Source organism: Carcharhinus amblyrhynchos, chromosome 23 (assembly GCF_965287045.1).
Source record: "Carcharhinus amblyrhynchos chromosome 23, sCarAmb.v2.hapA, whole genome shotgun sequence".
Classification (NCBI taxonomy): domain Eukaryota; kingdom Metazoa; phylum Chordata; class Chondrichthyes; order Carcharhiniformes; family Carcharhinidae; genus Carcharhinus; species Carcharhinus amblyrhynchos.
This window is the reverse complement of record NC_137346.1, coordinates 4,242,636-4,259,823: the sequence shown is the minus strand read 5'-3', so window position 1 is coordinate 4,259,823 and position 17,188 is coordinate 4,242,636. Positions and strand designations below refer to the sequence as shown.

At 43.6% G+C, this 17,188-nt stretch overlaps 1 protein-coding gene across 4 annotated transcripts in view; it reads right to left on the bottom strand.

Moving 5' to 3' along the window:
- Positions 1-17,188, bottom strand: part of bcas3 (BCAS3 microtubule associated cell migration factor) — an 891,691-nt gene extending 874,503 nt beyond the window's left edge. For 3 of the 4 annotated variants that reach the window (XM_080210584.1, XM_080210583.1, XM_080210585.1), the window contains exon 1: positions 16,765-16,848. The gene's annotated coding sequence lies outside the window, so the exon portion shown is untranslated. Of the gene's footprint in view, positions 1-16,764; positions 16,849-17,074 lie in introns of those variants that run through there. The other variant, XM_080210581.1, reaches the window with a different exon arrangement.

Here is a 17,188-nt window from a genome sequence, read left to right as displayed (position 1 = left end):
CCTTGCTCTTTGAATAATGCCACCTGATCATTAACATCCATCCGACCCACTGGAACATGTAATCTTCCCACTCATTTGCCCTACCAAACCCAAAGTTGTATGGCGGTTTTCAGATTAGCTGGGATGTTGTAGGTTTTATTCACACCTTTCAAATTGCAGTGCATACAATTGAACTTTCTGGAATATTCATATGTATTTGAGATATTGGTGTATACGTGGATATTGGTGTATACGTGGAAGGATAAGGATATATTGTTGACAATAGTCTAACAGGAGGAGCTTGGATTGAGTTGCCAAGGGCTTTTTCCTATTTTGTTTTGGGATGTTGTTGTTGCCATCTGCAATACCCAGGCAGAGTGCCTTAGCTCTGAGACCCTCATTTAATCATTCTGGATTAGATTCAAACAGAAGCATTAAATTTAAAATTCAATTGTGCTGATCCATTAGAATATCTAATTTATATAAAATATTCCATGTACACCTGTAATACTGTGAACAGTTTTGGTCCCCTTATCGAAAGAAAGATATATTGGCATTGGAGGCTGTCCAGGGAAGACTGACTGGGTTGATCCCAGGTATGGAGGTAAATTCTTATGAGGGGAGGCTCAGTAGATTGGGCCTATAGTCATTGGAGTTTAGAAGGATGAGAGGCAACCTTATTGAGACATATAGGATTCTCAGGGGGATTCACAGGATAGATGCTGATAAGTTATTTTCCCTTGTGGGAGAGCCTCGGACCAGAGGGCATAATATCAAAATAAGTGGTCACCCATCAAAGGCAGTGATGAGAAAGAATTTCTTCCCACGGAAGGTAGTGAATCTGTAGAATTCTTTATGTCAGAGAGCTGTAGAGGCTGAGTCATTTACTGCGTTCATAGTTGAGATTGGCAGATTTTTAATCAGTAAGGGAACTAAAGGTTATGGGGATAAGGCGGGAAAGTGGAGTTAAGAGTTATATCAGATCAGTCACAGTCTCATTGGATAACACAGCAGACTTGATGGGCCGATGGTCTACTTCTGCTCCTACGTCTTATGGTCTAACTTTCATAATTCTTCATTTTAACAATAAACTGGTCTTCTAAACTGCTGTCAAGCATCGAATCGGTTGAATCTACAGACCATCTCAGCATGACAGAGCTTGAAGTGACTACTCACACCCAAAATCAAGAGAGCCGAGCAATTCAAGTCATCAATAAATATCACATAATATAGGAGTATCCAGTTACTAATACCTAGAAATATAATAATTGATTACACTGTCTGCATTAGGAAGTTATTTTATACATACGCCACAATCAATATTTATTTCAATAAAGCTTACATGAATAATGAATAGGAGGAATAAGTCTACATTAACCAGACTTCACATAATAAGCCAATAGTCAAGAAATACATAAAAGGGCAAGGGCGTCTGATGTTTCACTGAAATATTATTGATAAAAATCACTTTCTCTTAGATTGGAAAGTGAACACTACCCTCTATAATTCAACATGATGCATTTGTGAAAGTATCAACTTTCTGAGAGTCACAGCAGCAGCATCTGCACAAAAAAGGAGGGAGGGGAAATGTCCCGAAGCTAGAAAATTATTTCATGTTGCTGATTGGCTCTCGATAATACAAGCAGAATAATAAAAGAGAAATCTTGGAGTAATATGCCAACACAACATCACCTCATTCAGCGTCATGCAACAATAAATGCTCACTCGAATTTCTGTAAAGTGCATCAGTGGACCACTGGAAAACAATCCCATAGCTTTACCAAGTTTGAGTTGTGGCTGAAGAGGGTATTTTGAATGGCATAATACTAAGATTAAGTAGTGGTGGTTACAGATTTGTCACCAGAGGTGTGGGTAATTTGAAGTGATGACTTAAGAAGCACAAGAAGCATACTTGCAAAACAAGTAATGGTGCCAATTCAGTGAAGCTTCTACTTCTAGTTGACAATCCTTCTCAGCTCTTGAGACTTTACAGCACACAATGTTGGCCATCTTGGAACGCCTAAAAGGAGTCATCTGACACAGGGATGATATTTCTTGTCCACAGAATGACTGTCGACAAAACATGTTACTCAAGGCTGTCTTGAACAGTTTGTAGGAAGCAGGATTAACACTGAACAATAAGTATGAATTCTCTAATTCAGGTTTTTGTTGATATTGTGAGCAAAAAAAGGCACCATGGCAGACCCTCATAAAACAAAGGCAATCTGTGAATTTCCAACCTCACTCTCCATTCCAGATCTCCAAAACTTCCTGGGCATGGTAAACCAGTTCACAAAACTCTTGCCAAATCTAGCACAAGTCACGCAGCCCTTGTGACACCTACTGAACAAGGCCCACGCATGCTGCAGGAATGCACACCAGGAACATGCATTCTGTCAGATCCAATTATGCTGTTCTCACCAAATGTCCTGACTAACTATGACTCATCCCTGCCAACCACAATCTCAAAAGATGCCTCATCAACACGATATGGGGCAATCCTATTCCAAGAGCAGCTGAATAGATGCCACTGAACAGAATACTAAGCATCCAGGGCACTATCGGATGCAGAGATGAAGTATTCAGTTATAGTAAAAGAGACTCTCACTGTCACGTGGGCTTGTGAAAAGTTCTCAGATTATATCATTATGCTCAAAATGGTCATAGAGACAGATCACATATTATTAGTCTCACTACTGGACAAGAACTCACCAGAATGCCTCCCAGAATTAAGGAATTCCACTTGCATCACATGTGCTTTTGGGACAGTGTACATTGAGCAGACTGTCCAAAATCACAGTCAACTACCCCATGACACACAATGTCAAGGTCGAGTCCTATTCTCAGTTTGTGACAACGCATCTGCCTGCAAACTTAAAGAAGCTACAACTGATATGCCAAGGACAGATAGAAGATGAAGAATGTGTCCACATCTATCAGCACTGCATGCAAGGATGACCACAGCAGAGTCGCAATGGCACTATCATTAAAATATACTCGAGCAACAGAACATTTCGGCATAATTGATGATCTGCTGGTGGATGGTGAGTGTTGATCATTCCTGTCTCATTCCAGCCTGAGATTCTGCAACAAATTCACCAAGGCCACTTGGGCATCACAAAGCGCAGAGCAGAGCCCAATCTGCAGTGTGGTGATCAGGAATATCAAAAAAAAACTGAAGAGATGAGTTGAAATGCCTGGTGCGTGCATCAAATGAAACAGTCTAAAGGAAGCTCTTTATCCCCACACAGTTCCCACCAGACCAGGGGAATCTTTAGAAATGGATCTATTTAGGCTGAACAGCAAATCCATCCTCATCACTGTTGACTATTTCTCGAGGCGGATCAAGCCAAGGCATTTACACACAATGGCTACAGAGTTGGTCATTAAAGACGTCTTTGCAATACATGCCATTCTAGATGGGGTGGGGTCCGACAATGGTCTGCAATTCACTAACGGCTACTTCATTTGTTTCACTGAGCGCTACAGATTTCAACACTCCAGTTCCCCACGGTATCCACAATTTAATAGAGAGGCAGAAAGGGGCATCTGCACAATTAAAACCAACGTGAAGGAAAATTATAATTTTTCAGCGGCACTTTTGATATATCGGTCCACTCCTTTGCAATGTAGATTGGCAGCATCAGAGCTGCTAATGACAGGAAACCTCATACTCAGGCTGCCCATGGAGTGAATCCCAAGGTTTGTAGTTTTGTACTACCACAAGGTTCAGGACCAACAATAGTCTGACAGAGAGCAACAAGCTCCCACTAACAATAAGAGGTACGGTACCAGAAACCTGCCCAAGCCAAATAACAGATTTAGATCAGAGACTCAGCAGAGAAGGTGTCATTGTCCTAAGGGATGAATGTCAACAATGGGCTTATTTGATACATAGCCCAGACATCTGCTTTCATCTCTTTGCTTGCAATTTCTTCCTTCATTTGATCAGTTTCCCCAAATTGGCATCAATATTAACCTTCTGAATACCTTTGGCATTTTTGCAAAATTTCTGGAGCCTTCTTAAAAGTCAATGCAGCTTCCCCCAACAACTGACTGAATGCTGTTCTCATTAATGCCACAGGCCAGCCTATCACTGAGCATATCTTCTAAAACGGCTCCAAATTCACATTGTTCTGAAAGCTGGTGTAATTCTGACACAAAGTTAACTACCAATTGACCTGCTTTTCAAAAACGGCCATGAAATTTGAATCTTTGAACAATCGCCAAGGGCTTCAGATTATAGTGATTCTGGACCAGAGAACGAAATCTAGTTTCCGTGATGTGGCCAGATTCCTCATCAACTTGTAAGTCTTCACTCCCTGCACACACTCAGGAAAATCAAGCACTGCTTCACCTCATCTTCTATTCCATTTGCTAAGAAGAAATGCTGCAGTCTCTCCGTGTATTAAACTGAACAACCACCCCAAACATAGTTATGGTGCTGTTAACTTGAAATTCCACAATGAAAACTAGCTACTCAATGTGTGCAATCTTGTGTTGCCACGCTGAACACTGAAAAACTTTGTTTTCTTTTCTTGCCCTCTTCTTCCTGTCATCAAAAAGATGCAGTAACTTGACCCCACAGTAAAGGTGGTTGACCACTGTATCAAAAGAAAATTCTTCTTCATATAATAAAATAACAAAGTTTATAGACAGCAGCAATTCAGCAAAAGTAAGAAGTATAAAAACAGGAGCAACTATAACACAGGTCTTCCAGATTTTCTCTACACCTTAGCTATGACTGTAACACTACATTCTCCACTCCCTCCCTTCCTTCTCTATGTACAGTATGCTTTGTCTGTATAATGCACAAGAAACAATACTTTTCACTGTATACTAATATATGTGACAGTAATAAATCAAATCAAATCATAAAGCCCACCAAAGCCCAAAAATGACAGAACCCTTAACTGATATCGGTAAAACAATTACATAGGAGAAAAGTTTATAAGAATATCCTGTATTTAAAATGATGCACTGTTGCACACTTTCTGTGTCATCAGCAAATTTAGCAACATAAGAACATAAGAAATAGGAGCAGGAGTAGGCCATCTAGCCCTTCGAGCCTGCCCTGCCATTCAATAAGATCATGGCTGATCTGTCGTGGCTCAGTTCCACTTTCCCACCCTCTCCCCATAACCCTTAATCCCCTTGCCTGTCAAAAACCTATCAACCCGCGTCTTAAATATATTTAGCGAGGCAGCTTCCACCACTTCAATGGGCAGAGAATTCCAGAGATTCACCACCCTTTGAGTGAAGAAGTTCCTCCTCAACTCCGTTCTAAACCGCCCCCCCCCTTTATCTTGTTGCTGTGCCCTCTAGTCCTACTGTCCTTTCTGAGTGGGAAGAGCCTCTCCACCTCTATCCTATCCATCCCATTCATCATCTTATATGTCTCTATGAGATCTCCCCTCAATCTCAACCTTGGTCAACCTTGGTCCCTTCAATTGACTCATTAATATAAATTGTAAAATAGTTGTGACCACAGCATTGATCCCTGTGGCACTCCACTTGTCACATCTTGCCAACCCAAAAATGACCCATTTACGCCTACTCTTGGTTTCCTGTTAACTAACCAATCCTCAATCCACACTAATAATATGTTACTTCCAACATCATGAGCATTTATTTTGTGTTGTAACCTTTGCCATGGCATCCTACAAAATACATTCTGGAAATCTAAGTGCAGCATATGCATATCTATGTTACTTGTCTCTTTCTCAAAAACATCAATAAATTGGTCAAACATGATTTCCTTTTCACAAAAACCATAATAACTCTGCCGGATTGCACTGAGATTTTTTAAGCACCCCATTATAACCTCCTTATTCCAACATTTTAACTTTCTCTTAATACATTTATAGGATACGGGCGTCTTTGGCTAGGCCAGCATTTATTGCCCACCCCAGCTGCTTTTCATAAGGCGCTGATGAGCTGCCTTCTTGAACTGCTACAGTCCCTGAGGTGCAGGTACACCCATAGTGCTGTTAGGTAAGAAATTCCAGGATTTTGACCCAGCAACAGTAAAGGAATAGTAATATATTTCCAAATCAGTGTGATGAGAGATTTAAGAGGGGAACTTGCAGATGATGGTGTTCCCAGGTATCTGCTGCCCCTGTCCTTCTAGATGGTGGCAGTAGTGCATTTGAAAGGTGCTGCCTGAGGAACCTTGGTGAGTTCCTGCAGTGCATCTTGTTAATAGTACACACTGCTGCCATTGTTCATCAGGGGTGGAGGGACCATAGGTGGGATTTTCCAGCTGCATCACCCCAAAACCAGAAAATCCCGCCCGAGGGCAACGGTCCTTTGCATGGTCTGTCCCCCTGCCCGTTATGATTCCTGCAGCGGGCAGGATGGGAAAACTCCCCCCTGAATGTTCAAGGAAGGGGTCGCAAACCAAGGGACTGCTTTGTCCTGGATGGTGTTGTGTTTATTTGAGTGTTGTTGGAACGGCGCTCATCCAGGCAAGGGGAGAATATTCCATCACACTCCTGACTTGTGCCGCCCCTTTTCTGACATAGCTCCTTACAATGCTGCTGCATCTCTTCATTACATCTCTTCTAACCTATCCCTTAACCTAATTTACCAGTTCACGTTAGACAACCCTGTCTTCATGACTTCATAATTACCCTAATTTAAGTTTGAAACGCTATGCTGAAATCCAATCTTTGCTCTCTCAAACTGAATGACGAATTCAATCACATTAAAATCACCGCTCCATCGGGTTTCTTCACTATGAGGCCATCCTGTCTCATTGCACATTTGCTCTCTGGTTGGCTCTAGGACATACTGCTCTAAGAAACTGTCTCAAAAACACTCATGAATTCATCATCCTGACTACCTTTGCTAATCTGATTTATCCAATCTATATGTAGAATGAAATCACCCGTGATTACCACCTGTACCTGCTCAAAAACTTCCATCCTAAATCGTGGTTACTGTTGGGGAGCCTACAGAGTACTTCCTACCTATGTTATTTCTCACCTCTACCCAAACTGATTTTACATCTTAATTTCTAGAATCCATGACATCTCTCTGTATGGTACCAATGTCATCCTTTCCATCCATTGCGACATGAGTTTTAATCCTCAGATTTAACATTCAGTAGGATCAAAGTCCTTAAACTGAAAATCAACTCTTGCTTACTAAAAATAAATGTATTTCACAATATATCTGCTCAAGTTTAAGATATGAATCCAAATCATTCTGAAATATACTGCCAACAGAAGAGATTCTTTTTAAAGCTAGGATCTATAAATGGAACATCACATTGATTGCAGTGCGTGAAATCACTCTAATATGTGAAATAAACCTATATATGATTATAACTAGCCCATGAACCAATTTTATATGCTTTCAATCCCAATTCAACATTCCTAATATGTCTGTTGAATAGACTTGTGGATCATTTCACCAAATGTACACAGCAGGTATTTCTAGCCATCTTTCTCTCATACTCTAATTTCTCCCTCCTTATTAGTCTTTTGTTCACCACAAGTTCACCACCACCTTCTCAAGAGCAACTAGGGGTGGGCAATAAAATGCTGGCCAGCCAGCGACGCCCATGTCCCACAAATTAATTTTTTTAAAAATTAATGGATATCAGGGGGCAAACTCTCCGCTGGTTGGAGTCATACTTACTGCATTTGAAGATGGTTGTGGTTGCGGAGGATCAGTCATCTAGCTTCAGATCATCTCTGCAGAAGTTCCCCAAGATTGTGTCCTTGGCCCAACAATCTTCAGCTGCTTCATCAATGACCTTCCTGACATCATAAGGTCAGAAGTGGGGATGTTCACCAATGATTGGACAATATTCAGCACCATTCGCAACTCCTCAGATACTGAAGCGGTAAATCTTCAAATGCAACAAGACCTGAACAATATCCAGGCCTGGGTTGACTAGTGGCAAGTTACATTCGCGCCACACAAATGCTAGACAATGACCATCACCAGTAAGAAATACTCTAACCACCGCCACTCACCATCCTGACTTGGAAATATGTTGCCATTGCTTTGCAATCGCAGGGTCAAAATCCTGGAATCCTCTCCCTAATGGCATTGTGGGTCAATCCATAGAACATGGACTGCAGTGATTCAAGGCAGCAGCTCATCACCATCTTCTCAAGGGCAACTAGGGATGGGCAATAAATACTGGGCAGCCAGCAACACCCATGTTGTTCTTTGTACTTGGTGGGCTGATGGCACAGTGGTAGCGTCACTATGTTCCCAAGCTCCTAGCACGCAAGAAACAATACTTTTCACTGTATACTAATACATGTGACAATAATAAATCAAATCAAATCAAATCAGGGAATGCTCTGGGAATTGTGGTTCAAATCCCACCATGGCAGATGGTGAAATCTGAATTTAAAAAAACGCTGGAATCAAAAGTCAAATGCTGACCATGAAACCAGTATCGACTGTTTAATCATCAGCAATGTGACATAAGATGTCACTGTCACTGCCATCAAGGAACACTTGCTCAGCAAAATCCTGCTCACCAATGCTCAGTATGGGGTTGCACCAGGGACACTTGACTCCAGCCTTGGTACAAACATGGCCAAAAGAGGTGAAGTAAGTGTGGCTGCCCTTGACACCAAGGCAACGTGACCAGGTATAGCTTCCCTGGGGTCTGGTAAAATTGCAGTCAATGGGAATTAGGAGGTAAACTCTCTATGAGTTGGGAGTCATGCCTAGCACAAAGAAAATGATTGTGGTTGTTCAAGGCCCATTAACTCAACCCTAGGTCATCACTGGTGCAGCTCCTCTGAGTAATGTCCTAGGTCCAAATCATTTTCAAATGTTTCAACAATGGCCTGCCCTCCATCTTGAGATGTGGAGAAGCTGGCGTTGGACTGGGGTAAGCACAGTAAGAAGTCTCACAACACCAGGTTAAAGTCCAACCGGTTTATTTGGTAGCACAAGCTTTTGGAATGTCGCTCCTTCAAGGAAGATGTTTGCTGGCGATTGCACCAGACACTGAAACAGTCCATGTTTGCATGCAGCATTGAGGCTAGGGCTGAAAAATAACAAGCATAATTCATGCCTCACAGTGCTAAGCGATGACCATCATCAACAAGAAAACAGAATAATCATCTCCCTTGATGTTAATGTCATTACCAGTACTGAATCCCAGACCATCAACATCCTGGTAGTCACTATTTTCCAGAACTAGACCAGCCACATAAATTCTGCAACTGCAAAAGCATCTCAGAGGTTAGCTATTCTGTGGTCAGCAACTCACCTTCTTATCCACCCAAAGCTTGTCCACCACGAAAATGCACAAGTCAGGAGAATGATGAGACACTCTCCACCTGGAACAGCACAGCTCCAACAACACCCAAGAAGCTTGACACTGTCCAGAAGAAATCAGCCATCTTAGTGGCAACCCATCTTAAACATCCACTTACTCCACCACAAGATGCAACAACTAGCCGAAGCTTCTTCAACAGCATGTTCCAAACCTGTGACCTCTACCATCCAGAAGAATGAATATGGAAGGCACATCATTGTCATCAAGTTCCCCTCTTTCTGCCCTGGCTTCTCCAACCTCGTCGGTGGCTGTGTCTTCCATTCCTGGAGATAAGGGAGAATTTTGCTGCTCTCCATCACAATAGTGCCATGGGAGCTTTTCTGTCCACCCAAGGGAGCTTCCCATCTGAAAGAAATCACGTCTGGAAGTGCAGCACTCCCTCAGCACAGCATCAGGAGTGTAGCCTTTATTATATGCTAAAATCTTTGATAACTCAGTAACGTTTTACGTCCTATTCCAGAAATCCACTTGGTGAAGGATAGAACTGGAGCTGATCTTTATGTAATTTTAAATTAATTGACAAAGATACACATTACAAGCATGCACCTCCTAACCCAATAGCCACAGTTCCACTCTTTGTCTATGTAATAAGTTTAATCAGACAATTGAGATTGGCCTGTTAGAATATGAATTCCTTGATTAAGGGCCCATCAAAAGATGTCCCTGATTAAGGGCCAAATTGATAGGCCAGTCAGGAGTCTCTTGCTTAACCTGGTGTGTCAGTTCCTTTGGGACTCCTAGTGTAGACTGCTAACTGAAAGCACTCTGTATGCTGTCGTCAGACATGTAAATAAAGGGATTTTGGTGAAAAGATTTCTGCCTCCAAGGACTTTTTACAGCCTATTTATAATGTTCAAGTGAATCACCAGTTAATGCCTATCATTGCATATGAAAGGCGATGGCCTAGTGGTATTATTGCTATTTTCTTATTCCAGAAGTTCAGCTTACGTTCTGAGGACTGGGGTTTGAATCTTGCAGCAGCAGATGGTGAAATCTGAATTCAATTTTTAAAAATCTGAGCCTCTCCATTCCAACTCCAGTGGTGGTGGGGCGTATGACATTGGAGAACTCTGGCTGCTGTCTTACCAGCTGTGTATTTCCAGTATTTGCTATGTTTTTTTAGATTTCCATCATCCATGGTATTTTGCTTTCAATTAAGAATTTGTGAATAGTTTTATTTCTAATTTAGAAATAGAAATTCATAAACTTGTTTTGTTAGAAAACATAGCAATTTCAATTTGCCAACTCTCAACACATACAACTGAACAAAAACAACCTGAATGACTGAGCCTGAAGTCTTATATGAGAGCCAGGTTCTTCAAAAGGGAGATTGAGAAGCTACTTTTTCACTCAAGAGGGTAATAATAATCAGGAATTCTTTCCTACATTGACTGCAAAATGTTTTCAGACTTCAGGTGCTCATGAAAGTCAATATATAAATGCAAGTCTTTCGCTCCACACCAAGGGCTGTTGTTGGGAAATCTGGAGCTTTCAAGACTGAGTGTGGTCTTTGAAGGAAAAGGTGTCAGTAATATGGAACCAAGACAGGTAAATGGAGTTAAAGATCAGCCATGATCAAACTGAACGGTGGGCCCGGCTGATCTCCCACATCTCTTCCTATTTCAATATCAATACATGGCAACAAGAACAATAATGCAGTAATGCAGGTCAAAATTAAACTGTGCGAGCTACAAGCTTGAATTAATAACCTTTGCTGAGATTTGACAAAGAATAGATGCAACTTTTGTGGTTTTCCCTGTGGTTGGCTGCCTTGCTCAATAACCTAAGTGGTTTGGTTAGAATTCACAATAGAGTAAACTTAATGTGGTCTGCAGTCAAAAATAGTGTGAAGGGATGAAAAAATTATTCTTAGACACATTTCAGCCCCATCAAGCTGGTTAGTCATTTGTAATATTGTACAGGATAGCTTTGTCCTCAATATTTGGACATCATTACATGTCTGCAATGTACACTATTGCATCCAAAGAAATTCAGTCAAGTACAATTCTGCATGACATTACTGATTATCCAATACAGTGCTGTACTTGGCACATTTCATGTTTACCATGCATGATTAGCAACACAAGGACAATCCACTCACTCACTGTAACCACAGAAGGGCAAAAGAAGAATAACATCCATACATAATCCACAAGAAGACAAAGTCGATAAATGAATTACAGAATTACCTAACAGGTGAATAAAGGTCGTAATTTTAATTTCTAGTTATTAAAATAAGGACCAGAAATAGACTCAAGTATGGGAAGATTGGGGGGGGACAGAGAGAGAGGAATGGGGAAGGGGTGCAGCAGTGGAGGGGGTAGTGTGGTGCTAGGGGTGTGGGTGACTGTGTCAGGGCCAGAGAGTATCCCCATTCACATCTCAGTCATGGCAGTCATAGTCAGGACACTGTGGCGTTGAGTCATGCTCCAGAGATTTGAGCACAAGATCCAAGTCTGACACTCCCAGTGCAATACTGAAGGAATGCTGGACTCTCAGACATGCTGCCTTTCAGACAAGATGTTAACAAAGAGTCAGTCTGCCTTTTTAAGCGAATGCAAAAGATTCCACAGCTACAATTTTGAGAAAAAGTATCAGGGTCTCTTCCCAATGCCCCTTCTTTATCCCTCAATCAATGTTCTGGGGATTCAAGTCTGAATCCCACCATAGCAAATGGTAAAATTTCAATTCAACCAAAAAAATCTGGAATTAAGAACCTATTGATGACAATGAAACCATTGTTGACTGTCAGAAAAACCCATCTGGTTCACTATTGTCCTTTAGGGAAGGAAATCTACTGTCCTTACCTCGTCCGGCCTATATGTGACTCTAGAGTCACAGCAATGTGGTTGACTCTCAACTGCTTTCAAGCATCTAAGAATGAGCAATAAATGCTGGCCCAGCCAGCAAGCCCATGTCCCACAAATGAATTTCAAAAAAACACTAAAAACAGATGATATGGCCATTAGCACATTCCTGTAAGTGGGAGCTTGCTGCATGCAAATGGTCTGCCACAGAAGAACATAAGAAATAGGAGCAGGAGTAGGCCACCTAGCCCTTCGAGCCTGCCCCGCCATTCAATAAGATCATGGCTGATCTGTCGTGGCTCAGTTCCACATTCCCGCCCTCTCCCCATAACCCTCAATCCCCTCTCTTATCAAAAACCCATCAACCCGCGTCTTAAAAATATTTAGCGAGGTAGCCTCCACCACTTCAACGGGCAGAGAATTCCAGAGATTCACCACCCTTTGAGTGAAGAAGTTCTTCCTCAACTCCATTCTAAACCGCCCCCCCTTTATCTTGAGGCTGTGCCCCTAGTCCTGCTGTCCTTTCTGAGCAGGGAGAGTCTCTCCACCTCTATCCTATCCATCCCATTCATCATCTTATATGTCTCAATGAGATCTCCCCTCATTCTTCTAAACTCTAACGAGTACAAGCCTAGTTTATTCAGCCTCTCCTCATAGCTCAACCCCTTCAACTCTGGCATCAGCCTAGTAAACCTCCTCTGCACTCCCTCCAAGGCCAAAATATCCTTGCGTAAGTACGGCGCCCAAAACTGCACACAGTACTCCAGCTGCGGCCTCACCAATGCCCTATACAGCCGCAGCAAGACCTCCCTACTTTTATATTCAATCCCCCTCGCTATGAAGGCCAGCATCCCATTAGCCTTCCTGACCACCTGCAGGCTGGGTTTTTGCGACTCATGCACAAGGACCCCAAGGTCCCTCTGCACTGTCGCCTGCTGCAGTTTTTCGCCACGTAAGTAATAATCCTTCCTACCATTATTCCTACCAAAGTGGACCACCTCGCACTTGCCAACATTAAATTCCATTTGCCAGTTCCTGGCCCATTCGCCCAGCCTACCTAAATCCTTCTGCAGACTCTCCACACCCTCCGCACAATTTGCCGTTCCACCAATCTTGGCGTCATCAGCAAATTTCAACACCATGCACTCGGTTCCCTCCTCCAGATCATCTATATAAATGGTAAAAAGCTGAGGCCCCAGCACCGACCCCTGGGGCACTCCACTAGTCACCAACCGCCAATCCGAATAGACCCCCACTCTCTGCCTCCTATTTGACAACCAATCCTCTATCCACGCTAACACCCTACCCCCAACTCCATGTCCCCTGACCTTCTGCAATAACCTCTTGTGAGGTACCTTGTCAAACGCCTTCTGAAAATCTAGAAAGACCACATCCACCGGCTCTCCTCTATCCACCGCCCTAGACACATCCTCATAGAACTCCAGTAAATTTGTCAGACACGACTTCCCCTTAACGAAACCGTGCTGCGTCTGCTCTATCAAGCAATTCCCCTCAAGATGCCTCGCTATTTCCTCCTTGATGACGGATTCTAACATTTTACCCACAACAGACGTTAAACTAACCGGCCTATAATTCCCTGCCTTTTGCCTGGCACCCTTCTTAAACAACGGCATAACATTAGCCGTTTTCCAATCTTCCGGCACTTCCCCGGAATCCAGCGACGTCTGGAAAATAACCACCAAGGCATCCACTATCACCTCCGCCATTTCTTTCAGAACCCTCGGATGCATTCCATCCGGTCCTGGGGACTTGTCCACAATCAGCCCCCTCCAGTCTGTCGAGCACCGCCTCTCTAGTAACAATAATGTCATTGAGACCCTCCAGTCCTACCACCTCTCCATCTCTAACACCCGGCAAATTATTCACGTCCTCCTCCGTGAAGACCGAAACAAAAAAGTTATTCAAGACCTCAGCCATTTCCCTATCCCCTACCACTAAGTCCCCCTTCTCATCCTCTAAGGGTCCAACGTTCACCCTAGCCAGCCTCTTCCTTTTTATGTATTTATAAAAACTCTTGCTATCCTTTTTTATATTAAGCGCTAGCCCAGCTTCATAGTTTCTCCTACCCTTCTTTATCAACTTCTTTGTCAATCTTTGTTGACATTTAAACCTCTCCCAATCCTCTTCTCGCCCACTACTCTTAGCTACTCTAAATGCCTCCGCTTTTAATTTAACACTTTCCTTCACCTCCTTCGTTATCCACGGCTTATTACCTCCCCTCCTACAGTCCCTTTTGACCATCGGAATAAATTTCTGCTGAGCACCAAGAAAGATCTCCTTAAAGATCCTCCACTGCTCCTCAGCAGACCTACCTTCCAACGCGCTCCCCCAGTCCACATTCGCCAATTCTTCTCTCATCCTACCATACTCCCCTCTGTTCAAACAAAGGACGCGTGTCCGGGAACCCACTTTCTCCTCCTCCATCTGCACCAGAAACTCCACCATACAATGATCACTCTCCCCAAGAGGATCCTTCACCGCAAGGTCCCTAATTCTACCCACCTCATTACATAATACCAGATCCAAGATAGCTCGCTCCCTCGTCGGCGCCAACACACACTGTTCAAGGAAACTATCCTGGCAGCATTCCAAGAACTCCTCCTCGAGCCCACCGCGTCCAACATGGATCAACCAATCAATATGCAGATTGAAATCCCCCATAATTACGGCCGTCCCATTCCTGCACGCTGCACTTATTTGCGCGTTAACAGCCCGCCCCACCTCCAGATCATTATTCGGGGGCCTATAGACGACACCCACCAGCTTCTTCCTCCCTTTGCTGTTCCTAATCTCCACCCACAACGATTCCACTTTCTGCTCTTTGTCTCCAATATCATCCCTTGCTACCACCCTGATGCTATCCTTAATCAGCAGAGCTACGCCCCCCCCCCCCCACCTTTTTCCTCCCGCCTATCCTTCCTAAACACTTGATACCCCTGGACATTCAGCTCCCAGTCCCTGTCACCTTGCAGCCACGTCTCTGTAATGGCCACATTCCCCTATGATTCTCACCAACTTTTATAGATGCATCATAGAAAGCATTCTTTCTGGTTGTATCACAGCTTGGTAAAACTCCTGCTCTGTCCAAGACCACAAGAAACTACAAAGGGTTGTGAGCGAAGCCCAGTCAATCACACAAACTATCCAATGACTCTCTCTACACTTCCCGCTGCCTCAGAAAAGCAGCCGGAATAATTAAGGACCCCACGTACTCCTGACATGCTCTCTTTCACCTTCCTCCATCCGGAAAAAGATACAAAAGACTGAGGACATGTATCAGCTGACTCAAGAACAGCTTTTTCCCTGCTGCCATCAGACTTTTCAATGGACCTACCTCGCATTAAGTTGATCTTTCTCTACACCCTAGCTATACTACATCCTGCACTTGCTCCTTTCCTTCTCTATGTACACTACACTTTGCTTGCAATAGTGTGCAAGAAACAATAATTTTTGCTGTATACTAATACATGTGACAATAATAAATCAAATCAAATCAAAATCACCTTCTTCTATCAGGAAAAAGATACAAAAGTCTAAGGTCACGTATCATGACAGCACAGTGGTTAGCACTGCTGCTTCACAGCGCCAGGGACCTGGGTTCAATTCCAACCTTGAGTGACTGTCTGTGTGGAGTTTGCACATTCTCCTCGTGTCTGTGTGGGTTTCCTCCAGGTGCTCCAGTTTCCTCCAACAGTCCAAAGACATGCAGGTTATGTTGATTGGCTATGCTAAGTGCCCCTTAGTGTCAGGGGGACTAGCAAAGTAGATACATGGGGTTACAGAGATTGTGCCAGGGTGGGATTGTTGTCGGTGCGGTCTCAGTAGGCCAAATGGCCTCCTTCTGCACTGTAGTAATTTTATTCTGTGGTATCAATCGACTCAAAAACAGCTTCTTTCCTGCCGTCATTAGACTTTGGAATGGACTGAACTTGTATTAAGTTGATCTTTCTCTATATCCTAGCTATGACTGTAACACTACATTCAGCACTCTCTCCTTTTCTTCTTTATGTATGGTATGACCATATAACCATAAGATATAGGAGCAGAATTAGGTCAATGGCCCATTGTGTCTGCTCTGCCATTCAATCATGGCTGATATGATTCTCATCCCCATTCTCCTGCATTCTCCCCATTATCCTTGATCACCTGATTGATTAAGAACTTATCTATCTTTGGTATGTTTTGTCCGTAGAGCGTGCAAGAAACAATACTTTCCACTGTATACTAATACATGTGACAATAATAAATCAAATCAAACATTCCCTACATGACGACTTCGAACTAAAACTACTTGATTGACAGAAAAGCACTTTGGGGTGTCCTGGTGAAAGCAGGTGTGTAGAAACGTCAGTTCTTGCTTTTGCTTGACAGGCAGAAGCACTAATGAGTCAGATGATGCTTTTTTTAAAGTGATATAAATATTTATAATGTGGGATGTCCCTCCCTCATCTAAACAGGTGGAAGAGCCCATAACCAGGCTGGGCTGACAATGTCCACACTGGAGCTCCAGGCGAACTGAGGGGGGGCCATCGCCGAGGTCCCCACACACAGACCCCCATGGCAGCAATCCCTCCTTTCTAGAAACTTCTGTGGGCAATCCCCTCTTTTAAATCTCACTGGATATTAAAGTCGGATACAAACCAGTCAGTTGTCGGCTCTGGATCTGCCCTCAGCGCTCAGACTCTGGACAACATCAGCAATGGGATGGGGAAGGCGAGGGGAAGGGGGAGTAAATAGGGGGCGGGGCTGCAGTGACTGACAGCCCTGACAGCCAATCGGACGCTGCTATTGGCCCGAGCCCCGCCCCCGACAGACGTCAGTCACACGTGTCAGCCAATCGGAGGAGGCAGGGGTGGGACATCCGCTCGCCTCCTCCACGAAGCCAGGCCTGGGTTGAAAGGCGGTCGGCGCCGGCACAGCTCCCCACCAGGTGTGAGTTTCAGTCACTTACCGGCGGCGGAAGGGTTGTTTGAGGTGATGTCGGGTCTTTTCCAGCGGGAAGTGGTTATTGAGGGTTAAGAGCGGGGAGTTGGTGTGCGCGCGACGGACCGTTAACCGCTCGATG